Source organism: Triturus cristatus, chromosome 11 (assembly GCF_964204655.1).
Source record: "Triturus cristatus chromosome 11, aTriCri1.1, whole genome shotgun sequence".
NCBI classification, from domain to species: domain Eukaryota; kingdom Metazoa; phylum Chordata; class Amphibia; order Caudata; family Salamandridae; genus Triturus; species Triturus cristatus.
In genome coordinates, this window is record NC_140594.1 from 680090247 (window position 1) to 680109444 (window position 19198).

At 43.3% G+C, this 19198-nt stretch overlaps 1 long non-coding RNA gene across 3 annotated transcripts in view; it reads left to right on the forward strand.

The window, feature by feature from the left end:
• Window positions 1–18429, forward strand: part of LOC146785319 (uncharacterized) — a 58144-nt gene extending 39715 nt beyond the window's left edge. For 2 of the 3 annotated variants that reach the window (XR_014970624.1, XR_014970623.1), the window contains exons 3-4: window positions 13911–14013; window positions 15374–18429. This is a non-coding gene — a long non-coding RNA (uncharacterized LOC146785319). The remainder of the gene's footprint in view (window positions 1–13910; window positions 14014–15373) is intronic. The other variant, XR_014970622.1, reaches the window with a different exon arrangement.
• The last annotated feature ends 769 nt before the right edge of the window (window positions 18430–19198 follow it).

Genomic DNA, 19198 nt, shown 5'->3' on the forward strand with positions numbered 1-19198 from the left:
TCAGCTGGTCCTATGTTGTGGAGGGCCTTGAATGCATGGGTGAGTAGTTTAAAGTGGCATCACTTCTTGGTTGTTAGCCATTTGAGGTCTTTGAGATGAGGGGTTATGCTTGATCGTTTTGGGAGATTCAATATGATTTTGGCTGCTGAGTTTTGGATGTTCTGGAGTTGTTTCAGTAGATGGGTTGTGATTCCAGTGGAAAGAGCGTTTCCGTAGTGAAGAACCAGAACCTTTTGGGTCTGGCGGCGCAGGGTACGCCTTAATCTCCTGGGTTCTCCTGCTTCAGCTAACAGAGTCACGGGGACACTCTGTCGGCGTAAAGGATCAGATTATATTAGCTGCAGCTAGTACAGTTGTCCTAGAAGTACACACAGTATGTTCTCAGGAGACTGCCACTTCACTCCGTGGCGCACAACCTTATATAGTACATATGTGAAATATACATTAACCAAGAACACACCTAAAACATATAAAAAGAGCCAATAAGAAAGGTTGGAAAACAGAACAGAACCAATAGGAAAGGTTTGAAAATAAAGTATCAAGTAACTCAAAGAAGCCTCTCCTCCAACTGTGTTTGTGACCCCTCCCCACGAACTAATTCATTAACAGGTTTGTAACCGACTCGCAGGTGGCGAGATACGTTTGTGTGTTTTGGAGGACAGTTGTGAAACGAGAGAATACTAGCAGAGGACAGCGAAGGCCAGACGATCAGATAAAGTCAGAAGAGAATAGTGTGAACCAACAGATAGTTGAGACAGGGATTAGGAAAACCAGACGGGATTAGTGTACTCGGCCAGTTCTAACACCAGCTTTGTAAATAGAGGCAGAAGGCTTATTTTGACACGATGCTGCAGGAAAAGCAGAAAAGACTTTGTTCGCCGTGCTGCCTGAGTGAGGGCAACACAAATTGGCGGCGGAGCACAAAATGGCGGGTCAATTCGATCACGATCGAAAATCGAATTTTCTCAGACCCTCCTTTTGCCAGAACTCAGGCAAGATACATAGACTCACGTTAATCTGAGTCAATGTCGATGGCCATGAGGTCATCGAGCTGTTGCTGTAGCATCATTCTAATATTCTCTGTTCTTTGTGGTTTGGGTTTAGGGATGCACATAGTAGCACAAAGGTCGCAGACGGCGGGACCACAGTGCATACAAAGGCAACAAGAGAAAATGATGGTCAAAACTACTCCAAGGAATGTCAATACCTTCCAACCCCATTTGGACAGTAGTCTCCAAAACCACTCCAATAATGACCAATCTCGTTCGTCCTGATGAATCGACTCAGAGATTATATGTAACTTAGATATAGCTTGGTATACTGTCGGAGCGTCATCTGGTATGAAAATACAGCAACTTGACCCGATCAATTTGCATACTCCACCACGATCCGCAAGAACAAAGTCTAAGGCAGCTCAGTTTTGTAAAGTCATAAGACGATCCGCCTGTAGTTCTGCCGTGATATTACTTAAGGCTCCTACAGTGATGTCTATAGTGGTTTCTACGACACGAACCAGTTGCCTTATATTTCTGCTGTTGGCCATTGGACCCCAAAAAGGAAGAAATCCTTTGAGGAAATCTCCTCCCTCTTGTCCTGCTGTGTCTTTAGAATCGATAATCCCTCTGCCATATCTGTTTCGATGATGATTTGCAGAAGCGGTGTATGTAGGGGGAAGAAGGAAAGCTATATAACAGGTACCAGAAAAACCAGTTGGCAACCACGTGTAAGCCCTATCGTGGCAGATAAAATACGTGCCTTGAGATGGTACTAGAGGCGGCGAGTTCTGAGAGGAGTAGACGTATGTGTGGGAACAGTTGTTTCTTTGTACGGTGTCAGTAGATGGACCATTTATTTGCAGACAGAAATTTCTCTGATGAGGAATAGTCCAAATCGGTGGAGATTTTCCTTGTTTAACCTTATCACTAAGGCTAGTGACATAATGGGTGACGTTCCAGTTAGTGTACGCTTTTCTTTCATCAACGGAAATTTTACTATTTTCCATGATTTTAGCCATAGCTAGCATTCCTTTTATCAATAAACTATGACTGAAATCCGGACCACCAATATGTGAACTAACGGATCGTCTGAATTTGCTTTGATAGGCATTGGAGAAGATAACAAAATAAGTCCAAGCAGAACCCTCATAAGAGAACGGAAGAACTAAATACGGCATTCCTGTTTCTGTGGTATGTGGCATAAGTCCACACACCCAACAGTCAGTTGTATTGATCACTAATTGGTGTTAATATAATAACTGGACAAATGAATTGTTGTAATATTCGGTTCTTCTAATGAGTTTATGTTGAGGAAGGGAATGAAATAGATGTGGAGAGTCAGTAGAAGAGTCAGTAGAAGAAGACGAAGAGGTAAAAGGAGAGACAAAGTTTTGCTGCAGAGCATAAATAATCCAACTTATACACGCCAAAAGGATACACAATAATATAATAATACATAAGGCTATACTAAAACGACTGTACATTAATCTACAGGATTCTTTTTTATCTTTTCTCTCTCTTTTTCCTAATGTAGTTTCCATCTTTCTAAATGGATGCTCACGGCAATCTTCCTCAATCACTTGATTATGATTATCTGCCGTCCTATGACACTGCAAGTCCTGCAGGCCTATTGCCACTACTCAGGTCACAACCAAGACTCCTACCGTGACCCTGCAGCCGGGATAGAATACTACATAGGAGAGAGAAAATCTTAAGTGTTCTTTAGTCTAGGTCTTAGGTTATAGTGTTCTTTATCAGGTGCAGTTTGGTCTCGGAATAATGTTCGCGGATTTGTCGTATTCAAGCGACGATGTGGTGTCATTGCTTCCTGAAGAATGTCGTCGTCCTCTTTCTCAGACAATGTTCCATTCAGGCGTGCATCACTAAAAGGTACAAATCGTGGAACCTTCTCACTCTCAGAGTCACTAATGCCCTAACGCATCCATTGATCGAAGGGTAGAGGCAAAGGAACTTTCTTACAATGCACGCCGTGAATCCAATTTTTCTTTCCTTCGACTTTTACCGCTGTTCTCGTTGTTAGGAGAACCAACCGAGGTTCCTTCCACCGGGGCTCCAAATTTTTCGTCCTTTGGAAATTCTTTATGCAAACCCAGTCACCTGGTCGGATGGAATGACCTGGGTCAGTGGAAGCCTCCAGCAAAGCACTCTGAACCTGCTGATGGAGAACACGCAATTTAGTTGTAAGTTCATGCAAGTAATCAATCAACATTGTATATGGCAAGTCTGAGTATTTCTTAGGGCGAGGGGCTACCCATATATTAGCTGGGCGCCCAAAAACCACCTCATAAGGGCTAAGTCCCAAACAAGAGTGTACAGCAGTTCTGGTGGATAGAAGAGCCAATGGTAAAGCACTATGGGGGTCTTTATTCCAGTCCAAATGACAATGTATTATCCATATCCACTCCTTTTTCCAGACTTGCTTGTCAAGCTGAAGCCATCATGGAGATAACGCCAAAGGAGGTGGAAATGGCTATAGGTTTGCTGATATCCAACAAAGCGCCGGGATTGGACAAAATCCCTGGAGACCTCTACCGCTCGGAACCAAAGATTTGGGTCCCGTATCTTTGCGCTTTATTTAACTCTATTTTGTTGGGTGCTGAACCCCCAGAGTCTTGGCTTGGAGCAGAAATAGTTCCAATATTTAAGAAAGGCTGTCCTTTACAACCTGCAAATTATAGGCCCATCAGCTTAATTGACACCACACAAAAGCGGTTTGGCCGAATAATTTTGGACAGATTACATTCCTGGGAATCAGACAACAATATTCTAAGCCTTTTGCAAGCGGGTTTTAGAGAGGGAATCTCCACTGTTGACCAGATCTTTCGACTACAGATCATTCATTGGAAGACCGCAAAGCTAGAGGGTGGCAGCCTCTATCTTATCTTTGTTGATCTGAGGTCGGCATTTGACCTGGTACCACGGGAAAATCTGTGGAAGGTGCTCTGGGATCTTAATGTCCCTCCATATCTTCTGGACATTGTGAGCAGACTCCACAGGAATAATTTCGCCCAGGTCAGATGCGGAAAACATGGTGACCTGTCCTCCCGCTTCCCTGTAAATCGAGGAGTCCGACAAGGATGCGTGTTGGCACCCACGCTATTCTGTCTATACATCAATGGGCTCATTAAACATCTGGAAGGCATTAGGGATATAGATGCGCCAAGACTTGCCACGGGCTTGGTGCCAGCGTTGATGTTCGCTGACGAAACTTTGTTGTTGTCTCGTACGTCAACTGGCATCCAGCGCATCCTGGACGGCTTTGTGGATTTCTGCGCTGAAAGAGGTCTTGAGATCAATTTAGCTAAAACTAAATTTATGATTCTCAATCCCCCTAAGTACACACGGCCTAACCCAGTTGTGAACGGTGTTCACCTTGAGCGGGTGACAACGTTCAGTTATTTGGGGATTACCCTACAAGAAAATTTTGGATGGGGGGGACAAATTGCCAACTCCGTGTTGAAACTTGCCAAAACCACTGGGGGAATTTCACAAGCATTTAGAGGCTCGGTCTCCAAACCAGTGGGACCAGCGATTGAAATCTATAGGACCCAAGTGAGAGCAGCGTCTATCTATGGGGCTGAATTGTGGGGTCACTCAAAAATCCACAGCCTGACTAGGACCGAAAATACTTTTATGGCGAGCTTGTTGGGTTTACCTCCCAGCTCCCCGCTGATCCCTATCAGGCTGGATTTTGGCCTAATACCCATGGAGCAAGTGGTTACGCTGCGCCCATTGATATATTGGAAGAGACTTTGGGCTAACGCAGAGCTAGTTTCTTATCGGGAGGAATTTAAGGGGGTATGGTCTCAACTAAGGCATAAGAACATCCCTTGGTTAAGCTTTGTCAAGGACGCATGTATTAAGATTGGCCTACCAGAACTATGGACCTCTCCGGAGGTCTCGTGTCCGGCCTTACCTAAAGAAAAACTGACTGCACAGGCTAAAAACTACCATCTTATGTGTTTATACGAACATTCTGAGCCCGGGAGGCTGACGACTGAGTTCCTACAAATTAAAGATAATTATAGGAAGGAGGAATTCTTAGATCTGGTCAGTCCCCCTGCAGCTAGGAAGCTTTATTACCAATTGAGACTGGGTTGCTTGCCACTCAGATCGTTCACCTCTAGGTGGGATCCAAGCAATAGTACAGCATGCCCGGCCTGTGGCCATAGTCTGGAGGACGAAAAACACATTTTTTTCTTTTGCCCTACCTACTACCTCCAAAGAAAACGTTGGGTTAAGCCCATCTGTACCAATCTTGGCTTTAGAGAGTGCGAGCATGCAATGAGAGTCCTGAAATATGATACCCAACCCCCAATAGTTTTTGCAGTTTCCCGGTTTTTAAATGCAATGTGGCTAAAGCGCAGGAATTTCTTGTAGTTTTATACTGAGTTCTGTGGTGCCCGAATCTTATGTAATATTTCATAATTTGTGATTTAATGTGTATATTTTAAACTGTAAATTGTGATAATTTATGTTGCTTTTATGGCCCTTGGTGCCGAAATAAAGATTAACAATGGCATCGGGCCAATTAAGTCCTGTACTAAACTGCACTTTCGCTAGTTTAAGTTTTAACCCCTTCGATGCGGCGCCGATTCCCGCTCAGCGCTGACCGTTTCTTGCGCGGGCGTGGTCATGACGGAACGGTTCCGTCATGAGCATAGCTCAACCGACGCTCATGACGGAACCGCTCCGTCATGAGCGCCGAAGGGGTTAAAGTTCCATTGTAGCATTCCACTAAACCCGCTGACTGTGGATGGTTTGCCGCATGGAACTTTTGCTTGATACCAAGACCCGCACAAACTTTTTGCATGACTTGGCCCACAAATTCGCTCCCATTGTCACTCCAGACAATGCGCGGCAAACCAAACCTGGGGAAAAATTCTTTTAGTAGAACATTGGCTGTGGATAAGGCTGTATTGTCTTTTAGAGGGTATGCTTCTATCCACCTAGAAAAGGCGCATACTACCACCAGAACATATTTGAGGTTGTTGCATCGTTCCATATGAATGTAATCGATCTGCAACACCTCAAATGGATATGTCGGCGGAGCAAAGTGACCCGCTGGAGTTGGGGTTCCCTTTCCCGGATTGTACATCAAACAAACAATACAATGTTTCACTACATTGTCTGCACACTTTGGGATTCCTTCATTTTGCCACACTGGAGCCAGAAGCTTGCATATACCTTTCGCACTTAAGTGGGCTGGACCTTGCGCCATAGTAACTACAGGTAGTACATAGGCGTCTGGTAACAGCCAACGTTGGTGATCAGATAATTCCACCCAACATCCCATCTCATCTAACATTCCTGTACTTTCTTTCCACTTGCTCAATTCTTTCTCTGTAGCCTCTTCTTGAATCGACCTTATACTTTCTACTGTATCCTCATACATTCCTCTCTCTCTAACCCAATTTGCAGGACCCGCAACATACATTCACTTATAGCATCTCTCGCTGTCTTTTAAGCTACTTCATCTGCAACTGCATTTCCTCGACCAACATCATCTGTAATCTTCTTGTGTGCACTACACTTCACAATTGCTATTTGAGCAGGTAAAGAAAGTGACTCAAGAAGATCAGTCACCAACTGACCATGTTGTATTTTAGTGTCATGTGAAGTAAGGAATCCCCTCTCTTTCCAAAGACGCCCAAAATTGAACGCTACACCAAATGCATACTGGCTGTCAGTATAAACATTCACTCTTTTCCCTTTTGACAACACACATGCTCTCGTTAAAGCTATCAGTTCTGCTGCTTGAGCTGAATTGTGTCTGATACGTGCTGTTTCCACAACTGTATGTAAAGTAGTAACAGCATAGGCTGAAACTGTATCTCCATTAGGGAGCGTAAAACAAGAACCATCCACCCATAGAATTCCATCCGGATTTTCTAGCGGCGTATCTTTCAAGTCAATTCTTCCTTTTGTCTCTTCCTCAGTACGGAGGAAACAATCATGTTGTTTTTGAACGTCTTTATCTACTGGAAGAGTCAACAAAGTAGCTGGATTTAAAGTGTTACATCGTTTGATGTGCACGTGACTAGCCAAAAGTGTCAGCTCATATCCAGACAAACGAGCACTCATAAGATGCTGTGTTTTCGTTCGGTTTAGTAAGGTATCCACTGCATGCGGCACCATAACAATAAGTGTGTTAACTAACACTACTCCAGCAGACTGTTGAATAGAAATTGCTGCTGCTGCTGTCGCTTTAAGACAACTAGGCAATGCTTTGGCTACTGGATCTAACGTAGCTGAAAAATATGCACATTGTCGTTGTTTGTCTCCAAAACGCTGCGTTAAAACTGACAACGAACAACCCTCTCTCTCATGGACATAGAGCGTGAACGGCTCACTGTAATCGGGAGTACCCAATACAGGAGCAGAACATAGCGCAACACGTAAGTCAGTGAAACTCTTCTGACATTCATCAGTCCATGGAAGGGGCTGAGGTGTATCTTTCAAAGTGAGTGCCAACAGAGGTTTAGCTTACAAACAAAAGTTCGGAATCCACTGCCTACAATAAGAAGTAATACCCAGAAAGGCACGTACCTCCCTTTGTGTGGATGGCACAGACATTTGCGCAATCGCCTGAATTCGTTCTGGGGTTAATCGTCGTCCCTCCTTTGATAGGAGATGACCCAAATAGGTAACCTCTCGCCGAACATATTGTAGTTTGGAAGATGAAACCTTATGATTCAGATTAAACAAATGGCGTAACAATGCAACAGTCACGTTTTTGCAAATATCTTCTGAATCAGCAGCGATTAACAAGTCGTCCATGTACTGAATAAGAGCAGCACCAGACGGCAAATGAAAAGTATCGAGATGACATTTTAAAGCTTGGCTGTAAATAGAGGGACTTTCATAATAGCCCTGAGGTGCACGCTTGAACCGGAAGCTTCGGCCTCCAAGAGAGAAGCCAAAAATATCCCTACTCTCTTCTGCAATGGGAATACTAAAGAAGGCATTCTTTAGATCGATAACAGAAAACCAAGTCGCTGTGGAAGGTATCATTGTCAACAGAGCAGTGATATCTGGGACAACAGGAAATTGTGGTACAACAATTTTGTTTACCTCCCGAAGATCAATTACGAAACGATATACAGGAGGCTGAGAAGGATCAGTGCATTTAAGAACAGGAAGAATAGGACTATTGCATATGTTTCCTCTCGTTTCTTCAACCACACCCAAATCATGAATGATTTCCAAAAGCGCTTTTTCACCTTCAGTGGAAATTCTATATTGAGGAACACATGGTAATTCAGCATTGGGCTTGAGAGTAACGACATATGGTGGAATCTCAAGACAGCCCACATGGTTCGGACCCGTGGCCCAAAGCGTTGCCGGAGGAGAAAGCAATTCAGGTGGAAACTGATCTTTGGACAAATACATTGGAGAAGTCAATTTCTGTCCTAAAGTAAGATGTATACCAGAAGGAGAACAATATATCGTAGCATGCATTATTTTCAATAAGTCCAAACCCAACAGATTCTCACCGAAACCATTCGTCAAAAGAAGCGGAGCCAATGAAATGGCCAATTGAAATGGGCAAAGGGCAAGAAACTGGATTACGAACAGGGGCGCCAGAAAATCCTACAGATACATTCGTTAAGCCAGACAAAGGTGCCCCAGGGAGTTTAGAATGATTTATAGAACTTCTCATCGCACCAGTATCTAAAAGAAATGGCTCTGAAACATCCATTGTAGTGACATTAACATAAGGTCCATTCTGATCTACTGGAATCGACACAACTCCCTTACTTTGTCCATGGCTGTCCTAGTTAGCATGAAGACTTTCATTCCCGTCTTCAATGTAATAATCCTCATTGTAATACTGTGTAGACCGAGCGTTTTGCTGATCAAAGTAATTCACGGAATTAGAAGGAGGAAGGGAACGCTGTTCTTGGGTCAACATACCTTGACCTCTACCTCTGTTTGCTGACTGGAGGCCAGCACGACCTTGTGGTGCAGATAGTGTCCCATTTCGCTGCAATAAAACCGGACAACTATTCTTGAAGTGACCTTCCTCTCTACAATAGGCACATTGATTAGGACCTAATAAAGGTCACGGAATATATGGCTCAGGCTTTTGATACACCCTCTGAAACTGCGGAGGCTGTTGAAACTGGGGCTGAGTATAACGTTTTTAATTCTTTAGTCTTTTTCTCTTGCTTATCTCTTTCTTCCTTATCTCTATTTTCATAATATTGAGCAGTAGCCAATATGTGGGCTGAAGAGAAAACAGCCCATGAACTCTCGGAGTCTTTCAACTTATGTGACAGCTCGGGAAGTAGATTAAATACGAACTTATCCACAAATAATCGCTGTCCACCCTCTGTAGTCATGTCCTGACCACTGTGATCAATGAATGTCTCCTCGAAACGAATGAAGAAATCGGAGACACTCTCATCTTTCTTCTGTTTACACGCGGCTAGTTTATCCCAGGTAACTCTCAAGGCAGGCATCATCGTTTTTTTAATGTAATAATCCTACCAGGGAGTTCTGAAATCAAAGCATCAGGCTTCGCACCACCCACTTGGTTTCTATCTGCGACAATTATAGCATACTAGTCTCCACCTAATTCTTGGGCATGATTTTCTTTACGAATCCTAGCCCATAATGCTTGTGGAACTACATTCCCCATCAACATGTCAATATCTGCTAAATTCATGATGCAGGCTTCAACAGTTTGTGACAATTCTTTATAATAACCTGCAGGGTTGTTACGAGGATCCGGTAGAGACTGTTTAAGGGCTAAAACTTCAGATCTTTTCCAGGGGACATGTACCCATATTTGCTGGAAGTGAGCAGGAATAAGTGGAACGTTACCTGCTGCTGGAACCTCTTTTCTCCATACCGGAGGAACCTCTCTCATTGGATAATTTTTCAGTGTCAACCTAATTGAAGGATCGGAATCTAGAAAAGTCTGTGAGGTAAATAAGGTTCTAAAGGAAACAAGTGTCTTTACAGCGTCCTCAACGTTAGAACCCACAATGAGTCCCTTATCAAAATTAGCCTGAATGTCTAACAGACCCTGAGGAACCGAATCCAAGTCCATATCCTCCCATCCTTTAATAAGAGTATCACACATAGCATTGAAAACCTATCTCTGCGTAGGCGCATTCCACTATGAGAAGGTAGGCATAATGTCAGGTACACTATACCGAGGACCCTTTTCAATCCATTTACGAGCAAGAGAGTCCAACACCTCTCATTCATCGTAAGCTGGGAACTGACTACGAGACTGTCTTCGAAAAAATGCCGGAGACACATTTAACGCCTCAAAGAAAGGTGATAAAAGACCGGAGACCGTATCTGTGATTCGTTTACGCATAGACGGAGAATTGGACATAAGAATAGGGGACAAGGTATTAGGCGAACTAACGGAAGAGAAATCAGTAATTACCGGAGGAACAGAGGGCAAAGAAGATGAAGGTAAAGGAGTTGAAGGCAAAGCTGGCAGAGGCGGCAATGCTTGAGGGGGCAAACGTGGAAGAGCCGGAGCAAGCGGAGGCGCAACTGGCGGCTGAACAGGCTGTAACAACTGGGGTGCATTGGCACCTTGTGCAGGGCGGAGGCAATCTCAATAGGTGAGACATCAAGGAATCCTCCTCTAAATCCCTTCTTTTATCAGAGGGGGAAGCTGGCAACATCGGATAGCATTTATCTATCGCCATACGATGCTGTCTCTCTGAAATTTCCTTCGCATTATTAATTTCATCATCTTTGAATTGCTGAGCAGCCTGTATAATGGTCATACCCTGTGCTTTCTTATCCCCTTTTTCTTGCTTCATTTTTCTCTGTTTGGCTTCCTTAGGCCAAAGGCGGAAAGAGTCAAACATTGCCGGTCGGGCTTTTCTTTTGAATAAAACTGCTTCCAAATTATCTAGTATGTCAGGCTCAAAACTACCATTTTCTGGCCATTTTAAAACACCATCATTCTTCGTGTATCGGATCCATGCCTTGTTAAAGGCAATGGGGCCAACACCATGTTTAGAATAGAGCTCATAAGTGGGAGTTCCAACCGAAGGAATCGGACAAAAGTCCTCAAGCCGGGAATCCCTATTACAACCAAAGCAACAAAGTTTTCCAAACTTAGTCAGACCAGGCATCTCGTGATTTCACCGGACTGTTCACAAACATCAAGGTGGTAAACTCAGTTTACGCAGCACAAATGCACTTACCCCTCGGCTTCGGCTATTGCAATAGTCGAATCTAAGGACCAAAGAAACAAAGGAACAAAGAAACAAAGGACCAAAATTGTGGGAGCGACCCGCCAAATACTTAACTAAGTATGTCTTCTTACGCCAACGTCTCGCTTTACCATACATCATCAAAAGAGGGCCAAGGCAGGGCGGCAGTCAGGGCAGCAGTCGTCAGTAGCCGTCAGGAAGGAGTAACCGCGCTGCAAAAGACCTTTGGACCACTTCGACATACAGGGGTCGCTTAACGTGGCTCGCGATTCCTCCAGAATTTTCTTGCGGGGTTCCTCACGACCTTCAGGCAGAACCACTACCTCTGAAGCCGCCCGAAGTTGGGCGCCAGTTGAAGAACCAGAACCTTTTGGGTCTGGCAGCGCAAGGTACGCCTTAATCTCTTGGGTTCTCCTGCTTCAGCTAACAGACACGGGGACACTCTGTCGGCGTAAAAGATCAGATTTTATTAGCTGCAGCTAGTACTGTTGTCCTAGAAGTACACACGGTATGTTCTCAGGAGACTGCCACTTCACTCTGTGGCGCACAACCCTATATAGTACATATGTGAAATATACATTAACCAAGAACACACCTAAAACATATAAAAAGAGCCAATAAGAAAGGTTGGAAAACAGAACAGAACCAATAGGAAAGGTTTGAAAATAAAGTATCAAGTAACTCGAAGAAGCCTCTCCTCCAACTGTGTTTGTTACCCCTCCCCACAAACTAATTCATTAACAGGTATGTAACCGACTCGCAGGTGGCGAGATACGTTTGTGTGTTTTGGAGGACAGTTGTGAAACGAGAGAATACTAGCAGAGGACAGCAAAGGCCAGACGATAAGATAAAGTCAGAAGAGAATAGTGTGAACCAACAGATAGTTGAGACAGGGATTAGGAAAACCAGACGGGGATTAGTGTACTCGGCCAGTTCTAACACCAGCTTTGTAAATAGAGGCAGAAGGCTTATTTTGACACGATGCTGCAGGAAAAGCAGAAAAGACTTTGTTCGCCGTGCTGCCTGAGTGAGGGCAACACAAAATGGCGGCGGAGCACAAAATGGCGGGTCGATTCGATCACAATCGAAAATCGAATTTTCTCAGTAGTCCAGTTGGCTGGTGATGAGGGGCTGTGTCACTGTTTTCCCGGTGCTGGGTGGGATCCATTTTAAGATCTTACAGAGCATTCCAGGGATGTGGAAGCTTGAGGAGGTTAATGCGCTCACCTGGTGCTTCATGAAGAGCTCACTGTCCAGTATGATGCCCAAGTTCCTTGAGTGGGTAGTAGGGGTTGGTGGCGGTCCAAGGGCTGCAGGCCACCAGGTGTCATGCCAGGGGGAGGGGGTATGGCCAAAGATGAGCACTTCCATCTTGACTGTGTTCAGAATTAGGCAGTTTGTCTTCATCCTGTCTGCTACATCAGTCATGGCGTTCCAGAAGTTAGCTCTGGTGGTCGGGGTGTCTTCGGTGAGAGAGAGGATGAGTAGGGTGTCATCGGCACATGAGATCATGTTGAGTACGTGACTGCATACAATGGTAGCCAGCGGGGTCATTTTAATGTTGAAGAGGGTGGGGCTGTGCGAGGAGCCCTGTGTGACACCACAGATTATGGATTTGAGTTCGAAGGTTAAGGGTGGGAGGTGTATTCTTTGCATGCATCCTGTGAGAAAAGAGATGATGATTTTGAGTAGAATGCTACTGCATTTGCCTTTGCCTGTCAACACATTTTTGGGGAGATTAACTGTACCACTAATCTAATGTTTTATATTCTTTAGTTCTTACATCCTCACCCAAAGGCAAAAATGAACCCTTGAAGGTGGGTCAGGGTGAAGGGGCTGCCACCACCAGCGCCTCGGCTGCGACTGATGGTTCTGTTAGCCCCAGTAAATCCTGTGATTAATATTATTTCCACTTTGCTTCTCCCCACTATCAGAATACATTTGCTTTGTTTATCTTTTTATACTGTCTCCCTTTTTCTAAACTCCTCTTCTATTTAATGTTTGTTAAATTCTTGTCATCCCTGCATTATCCCTGCATTATCCCTTTTTTCTATATTTAATGTTGCTGTAGCTGACTTCCTTCCATCTGTGCTAGTCTGTAGCTTCCTTCTGCTTTGTTAGTAAACTTTTCCTCTCCGCTTATATATCTTGTGGACTGGTACTGTAAGACTAAAATAATACATTTTAGTTACTCAACTGTTAAGATTGCAGGCCCAAGTAAGCTATTTTTCTAAACCATGTTTGTTGTGAAGGCTTTCTTTTTGTTGCTCATGCTCAAACAGTAAAATGAGAGAGTGGCTTTGGTCATGGTGGAACCCCCAATGATGTGTTGTGTTATCATTCATTTATACAGTTTACCAGAGGTTTCCATGACAGTGCAGCATGGCTGGAAAGTACTATAAAGTCCCATTGCATTTGCTAACCTAGACCATATATCTCTCCATTTATCAATTTATTCCACCCCTTCATTTCATTTAACTGACTCTGTGTCATCATAGCCCTGCCCCTCCATTCCGAAAAGTTTTGGTTGGCTTGACTACCTTGACTTTCGAATATTGTCAACCAACAAAATGCCCAAAGTGAAATTATCGATAGAAGGTACTGCTAACCAAACTGCAGTGAGGAATTGCAGTTGTATTTTGTTATAACAATAATAAAGGGAGGTGTATTTGGCATCTAAGATATGTAATGTTTTTTCTAGCTACACGGGCCACCTGTGCCGAATCCAGCGAGCACCAGTACACAAGATGAGGCAGATGAGGTGGTTGGAGGGGGAGTCCCAGCAGTGGCAAGGATGGTTGGTAGTAAGTCACATTGCTTGCTTATTGACAAATTAGTATAGTCACTGTATTTGTTAACCAAGACATATATGTATCCCACTCATCATCATTCATCACCTCCCTGCCCATGGCATTATGTCACCCATTACCTAATTGCAGCATGGTTCAATCCGGCAATGCAGTATTGGCTGTGCAGAGTGCGTATATTTCATTTAATGCAGCATTCGCAAAGTTTCAATGCATTGCAAACCAAAAACAAGGTGTGTTTCCCAGTGCCCACTCAAGTCACCTCCTAATACTTCACTTCTGTCCCAGCACAACAACAAAAAAATAATGAAAAATCCATCTTGACATGCACCACATTTTTCAGGTAAAGTGATTCAGGTTCACATTTCTCATGGCTTCCATAACGGATGCCTGTTCAAATTCTTCCCTTTCGACATTCATCAACTACAGTGACTGACTTTGCCAAAGCTTAGCACATGATGATGAGTGACATTCCGCTATTCTATAGCAAAACCGGTACCTACCTGGCCTCAACTCTCTTACTTACCCTACAGTAAAGTAAATTAAGTTTCCTTTCCTCACTGCCAAGCAAATGTATGTGTTGAAAATAAAATGTGGTGGAGGGCAAAGCCAGGGAGTAAAGTGGGACTAAGTGCCTTATTTCGAGTTTTTTCAAATGGAATACTCTGTGAAGAACGTGCAGAGTAAAATCTATATCCCTTTCCCATTCCTGTACTGCAGTGCACCGTTTTTCCCAGCATCTACATATGGCAGACAGAATATCCATGTTTTAAATGTGATGTGTGTGATGTAATATTATTATTGTTCATCTACCTCTTTAGAGTCATGTTTGAATTGAAAGGCAATGGGAGAAGAGCAGGGCCTTTTGAATTAAAGTAAGATAACTTTCCAATTCAACTGCCCCAGTTGCTGACCGCAGAGGAGCAAAGTACCCAATGCACTAGCCTGCCTCCATTAATTTAGCACAACAAGAATACTTGTACTGCATGGTGCATAATGCCTTGCTCATTAATGAGAGGTAATTTATTTTTATTGTTACACACAAAGTGTCCAGTTAGTCTTTTTGGGAGGGAAATCTTTTAAAAGAAGCTTTTTTAATCTAGTGGCATTCTGGCTTAATTTCTTGCAGCCAGTCAGTGCTTTTATGTGAGGCATGTGTTGGTGAAAAATGGCCCTGTAACTCCTACTAAAAACATCAAAAATTCCAATGGCCCTACAGGACAAGCAATGTATTGCTACTGTGCCACTATATATTTTTTAAACAAGTATTTGCACATTGCTTCCAATTTGTCTTTTTTCTTTCTTTCATTCTTGATATATGTTCTCATGCTGGTTCACCACCACACCATCTTGGCAGGCCGGCTACAGCAGCAATGGATGGATGCCATCCTAATAACATTAGTGTGTGCCTCTGGAGGAGGAGGAAGAGGAGGCATCTGCGACTGCCCAGGGGCCCAGTTTTCCAGCCAAGTTCCTGCACCTACATCCTGGCCACAACATCCCTACCACTGCGGGTCTGCCTGAACCACCACTGCTGCCCCCTTCATACAAAGTACACTTCTAATGCCATGTGGTAGCGCTACTTCACCATGAGGTGGAAAGCCTACCCAAGGAGTTGGGCAGACTTCAGGCCTGCATTGATGATGCCCTCTTCTGAAGCCCTTTTTAGGGACAAGCCTGCAAGAGCATGTTCTAGCGCATGCATCTCATTTGCGTGATGCGATTGTTAACAAAAAGGGCTTGGAGTCCACCCGCTGCTTACAATTTATTGGCTTGCGTTGCACTCTTCTTTACAGCCTCGTAATTTGTCAAAGCAGGCCTAACATTGTTTCCAGTCCTTTCTGTGGATCAGGGACCAAGCGTGATTGATTTATCTTAATCAGTGCCTGTCCACCGCTCCCAATGTGATTAAGGTACTATCTTGTTCTATTTAACTTGGAGTGCCCTGCAAACAAAAGTCTGTGACTTCCAAAAACGTGCCCAGCAGGACAAACAAGATTGCAAAGATCAGGGCCGGCTTTAGTGCTGGTGGCGTCCTGTGCGACAATGTCAGTTGACACCCCACCCAATGGCCACCTCCACCACGGATTCTCTCACTAGCACCCTTTAACAGTGACCAAGTCTCCATAACCACACTCTCTCAGAAACATTGAATTAGTTATATAGCGCCACTCATACCAGTGTAGGGTGTCCGAGCACTTTGCATCACACACACATTACACAGAGACAATCAATCATACTTGTGTAAATCAGTGAATAGGAAATGTTACATAAGCCAAAGGACTAAAAGTGTAGGAGTCACATGTCATCCATACTGGTAGTTAGTATAGTTTAAGAGTGCTTGGTGTGGAGAAGCACAAACTCAGAGTCGAAAAAGAAACAGCATAGTTGGGAGTTTTCTTTAATAATAAGAATCGATTTCTAGCCAAATTAACCCTTTTTGCAACATTAATCAATGTTCTAATAATGTATACTTTGCAGTGTGTATACAGTTCTAGGATGAAAGTTAATAGCTCGCTATTCTATATTAGGACTTAAAGTTATAAATTGCAAGTAACAAAAGGATGTCACTTTTGAAAGCAGTAACCTGCTGATCTGTTTTACATCATAGGCACTCTGTAATCTACTTGGTACACGTTCTTTGCTGCAGGCATATTAACCCTCTGCACTAGCTTCACCGAAGTCAAAACCTCAACTATACAAAATGCTGATCTCTCTCCGGGAAGATAATTAATCACACGAGTTATGTTGACATTTATGTGAGGCCTGGTAATTGCCCAGGAAAGAAATGCAGAAACGCTGCAGCAGGTGCTTCAAAAGCATAATAAACTTTCAAACACAGCGCCCCCAGGAAGCCAGCACCCGGTGCGGTGGCACCGGTCGCACCGCCCTAAAGTCGGCCCTGGCAAAGATTAGTTTTCTATAGTTAACTTGCTTATATTTTGCCAAGTCTTCTTTTCTCACTTTGCACTCATGTTTTTCTTTTGTTTTTGCTTGTGTGCTGTGTTTTCAAGACCTGAGGATTATTTTATTGCAAATCGACATTGTTTCTTTCTTAGGCATAATTACTGAAATTATGCTTTAACACATATTTGTACAGTACACCCAATGTACCTCCCTTCAATCCATCTCGCCTCACCCCTCACCAATTTGACCCACTCAATCGAATTCACCCCACAACAATTCTATCCACCCCACTTCAATCCAAACCACTCAATCCATTCCACTCCATTATACCACACTCCAATTCTCCTAACCCACCCATCCCCAATCTGCCCCTTAAAAAATAAAAGCTTGTGTGAGCCTATGGCAAGCAAGGGAGTCCAGAGGGAAATTGAATAAACCTTAAAAAATTAATGTTGGTGTGCAGCAGTGCACCTATGGCAGGCAAGGGTTCCAGGGGGAAATGGAATATTACTCAAAAAATGAATGCTAGTGGGCACTATGGCAGACATAATATTAAAATGATATCAGGAAAAAGTAAACAAATATCAACAAAAACAAAAAGGCATAGCCCTCTTCTATCAATCTCCCTGGAAAATGGCTTGAAATCTGGAATAAAAGTATTTACACAATAGCAGGTTGTACAAAATGGCTACCAGTCTCATGGTCAACCAACAACAACAAGCAAGGAGGCATGGCCCCAACAAAGAACTCATGCAGGCCTATGTCAAAAGCACACAGGCTGGCTATACAAAATGCCCACCAGCCACATGGTCAAACAACAACAGCATGCAAGTTGGCATGGCCCCAACAAAGAAAACATGCAGGCTTACGGCAAAAGCACACTGGCTGGCCACATAAAATGGTCACCGATCACATGGTCAAACAGTAAGTAAGAAGGCATGGACAACAAAGAACACATGCAGGCCTACGGACACTGACTGCACAAAAGGGCCCCCAGCCACATGGCATGGAGAGCAAAGACAAATTGTGGCCTATGGCAAACTCTCACACACACACTGGTCACACAAAGGAGGCTTGGTAACACTGGAGAAAAAACACCAATTCAGCAATGCCAAAAATGAAACATAATTGAGCTATAAATATTTTACAACAACACATCTAATATATATTACCCCACCTATACACTGTTTGCCGAAAGAAAATGTAAAATACCATAAAACACATTTTTAATTTAATCCAATGCCATCCCTGCCCTAAATGATGTTTTGCAACAACATATTCAGCAGAAACAGTTCTTTCATATACCCATGACCAGTACTGGGCCTTCTAGATGGATGGCCATTAAAAGACTAGGCCACAAAGTAAAATAAATACATATTGAAAACTTAAAAAACATGGAGAAAATGTATTAAGCTATGCAAACTTTTTCCCGTGCAAAAGTCAAAAAATTCAATAAAAAAAAAACCTTGGCTCATACTGAAACTCTAGGTCACCCACCAAAATAAAGTATAAAAAGCGACTAAAAGTACAAATAAATACTGGTGCATGCCCTCTATAAAACAAAAAACACCCTTACACAAGTATTTTTGAAATTACTTGCGAAATCACAAAAAGCAAAGTCCATAAATCCAATGACAGATCCTTCCACCTAAAAATCCAAATGAAAAGTGATCAGGAGATGCACAAAGCACTGGTAGCAGTCAGCTAGACAGGAATAGGAAGTTGGAGCCTGTTGTAAAGGAAGATACAGAGTCCATCTGTACATGTAGGATAATTCTTTATTAATATCTAGGTTCCAGTATAGGAGATAAGGATAGTAGGAGAAGATAGATGGTAGAAAGACAGCCCCACCAGGAGCAGGCTCCTAACAGCTCAGCCTGAGTTGACTAACTGACACTCTAACACAGAGAGGCACTCAGGCATTCTATGATGTCATGGAACATTCTGACAGAGCAGTACAGTGGAGAATAGTAGACAAGTAATTTACTACACCTCCTCCTTCCTTACGGAACAACAGCAGAAATAAAGATAAAGACAAGTAAGAGACCTCAAATATATCATTAACAAGAAAGTACAACAATGAGATGCACATATCCAAAGGTGTATTACATGAGGTATCAGAAATTCCACTGGCATGAACAGAATGCATTAAGATGCAAAAATAAGTGAATATATTAAAATTGCAAATAACATTACTACACGCCCCATCCCCCTCCCTTAGGGAAAATAAAGCATGGCTTAGATGAAAAAAAAACAATGCAACAGAGAAGGGTGG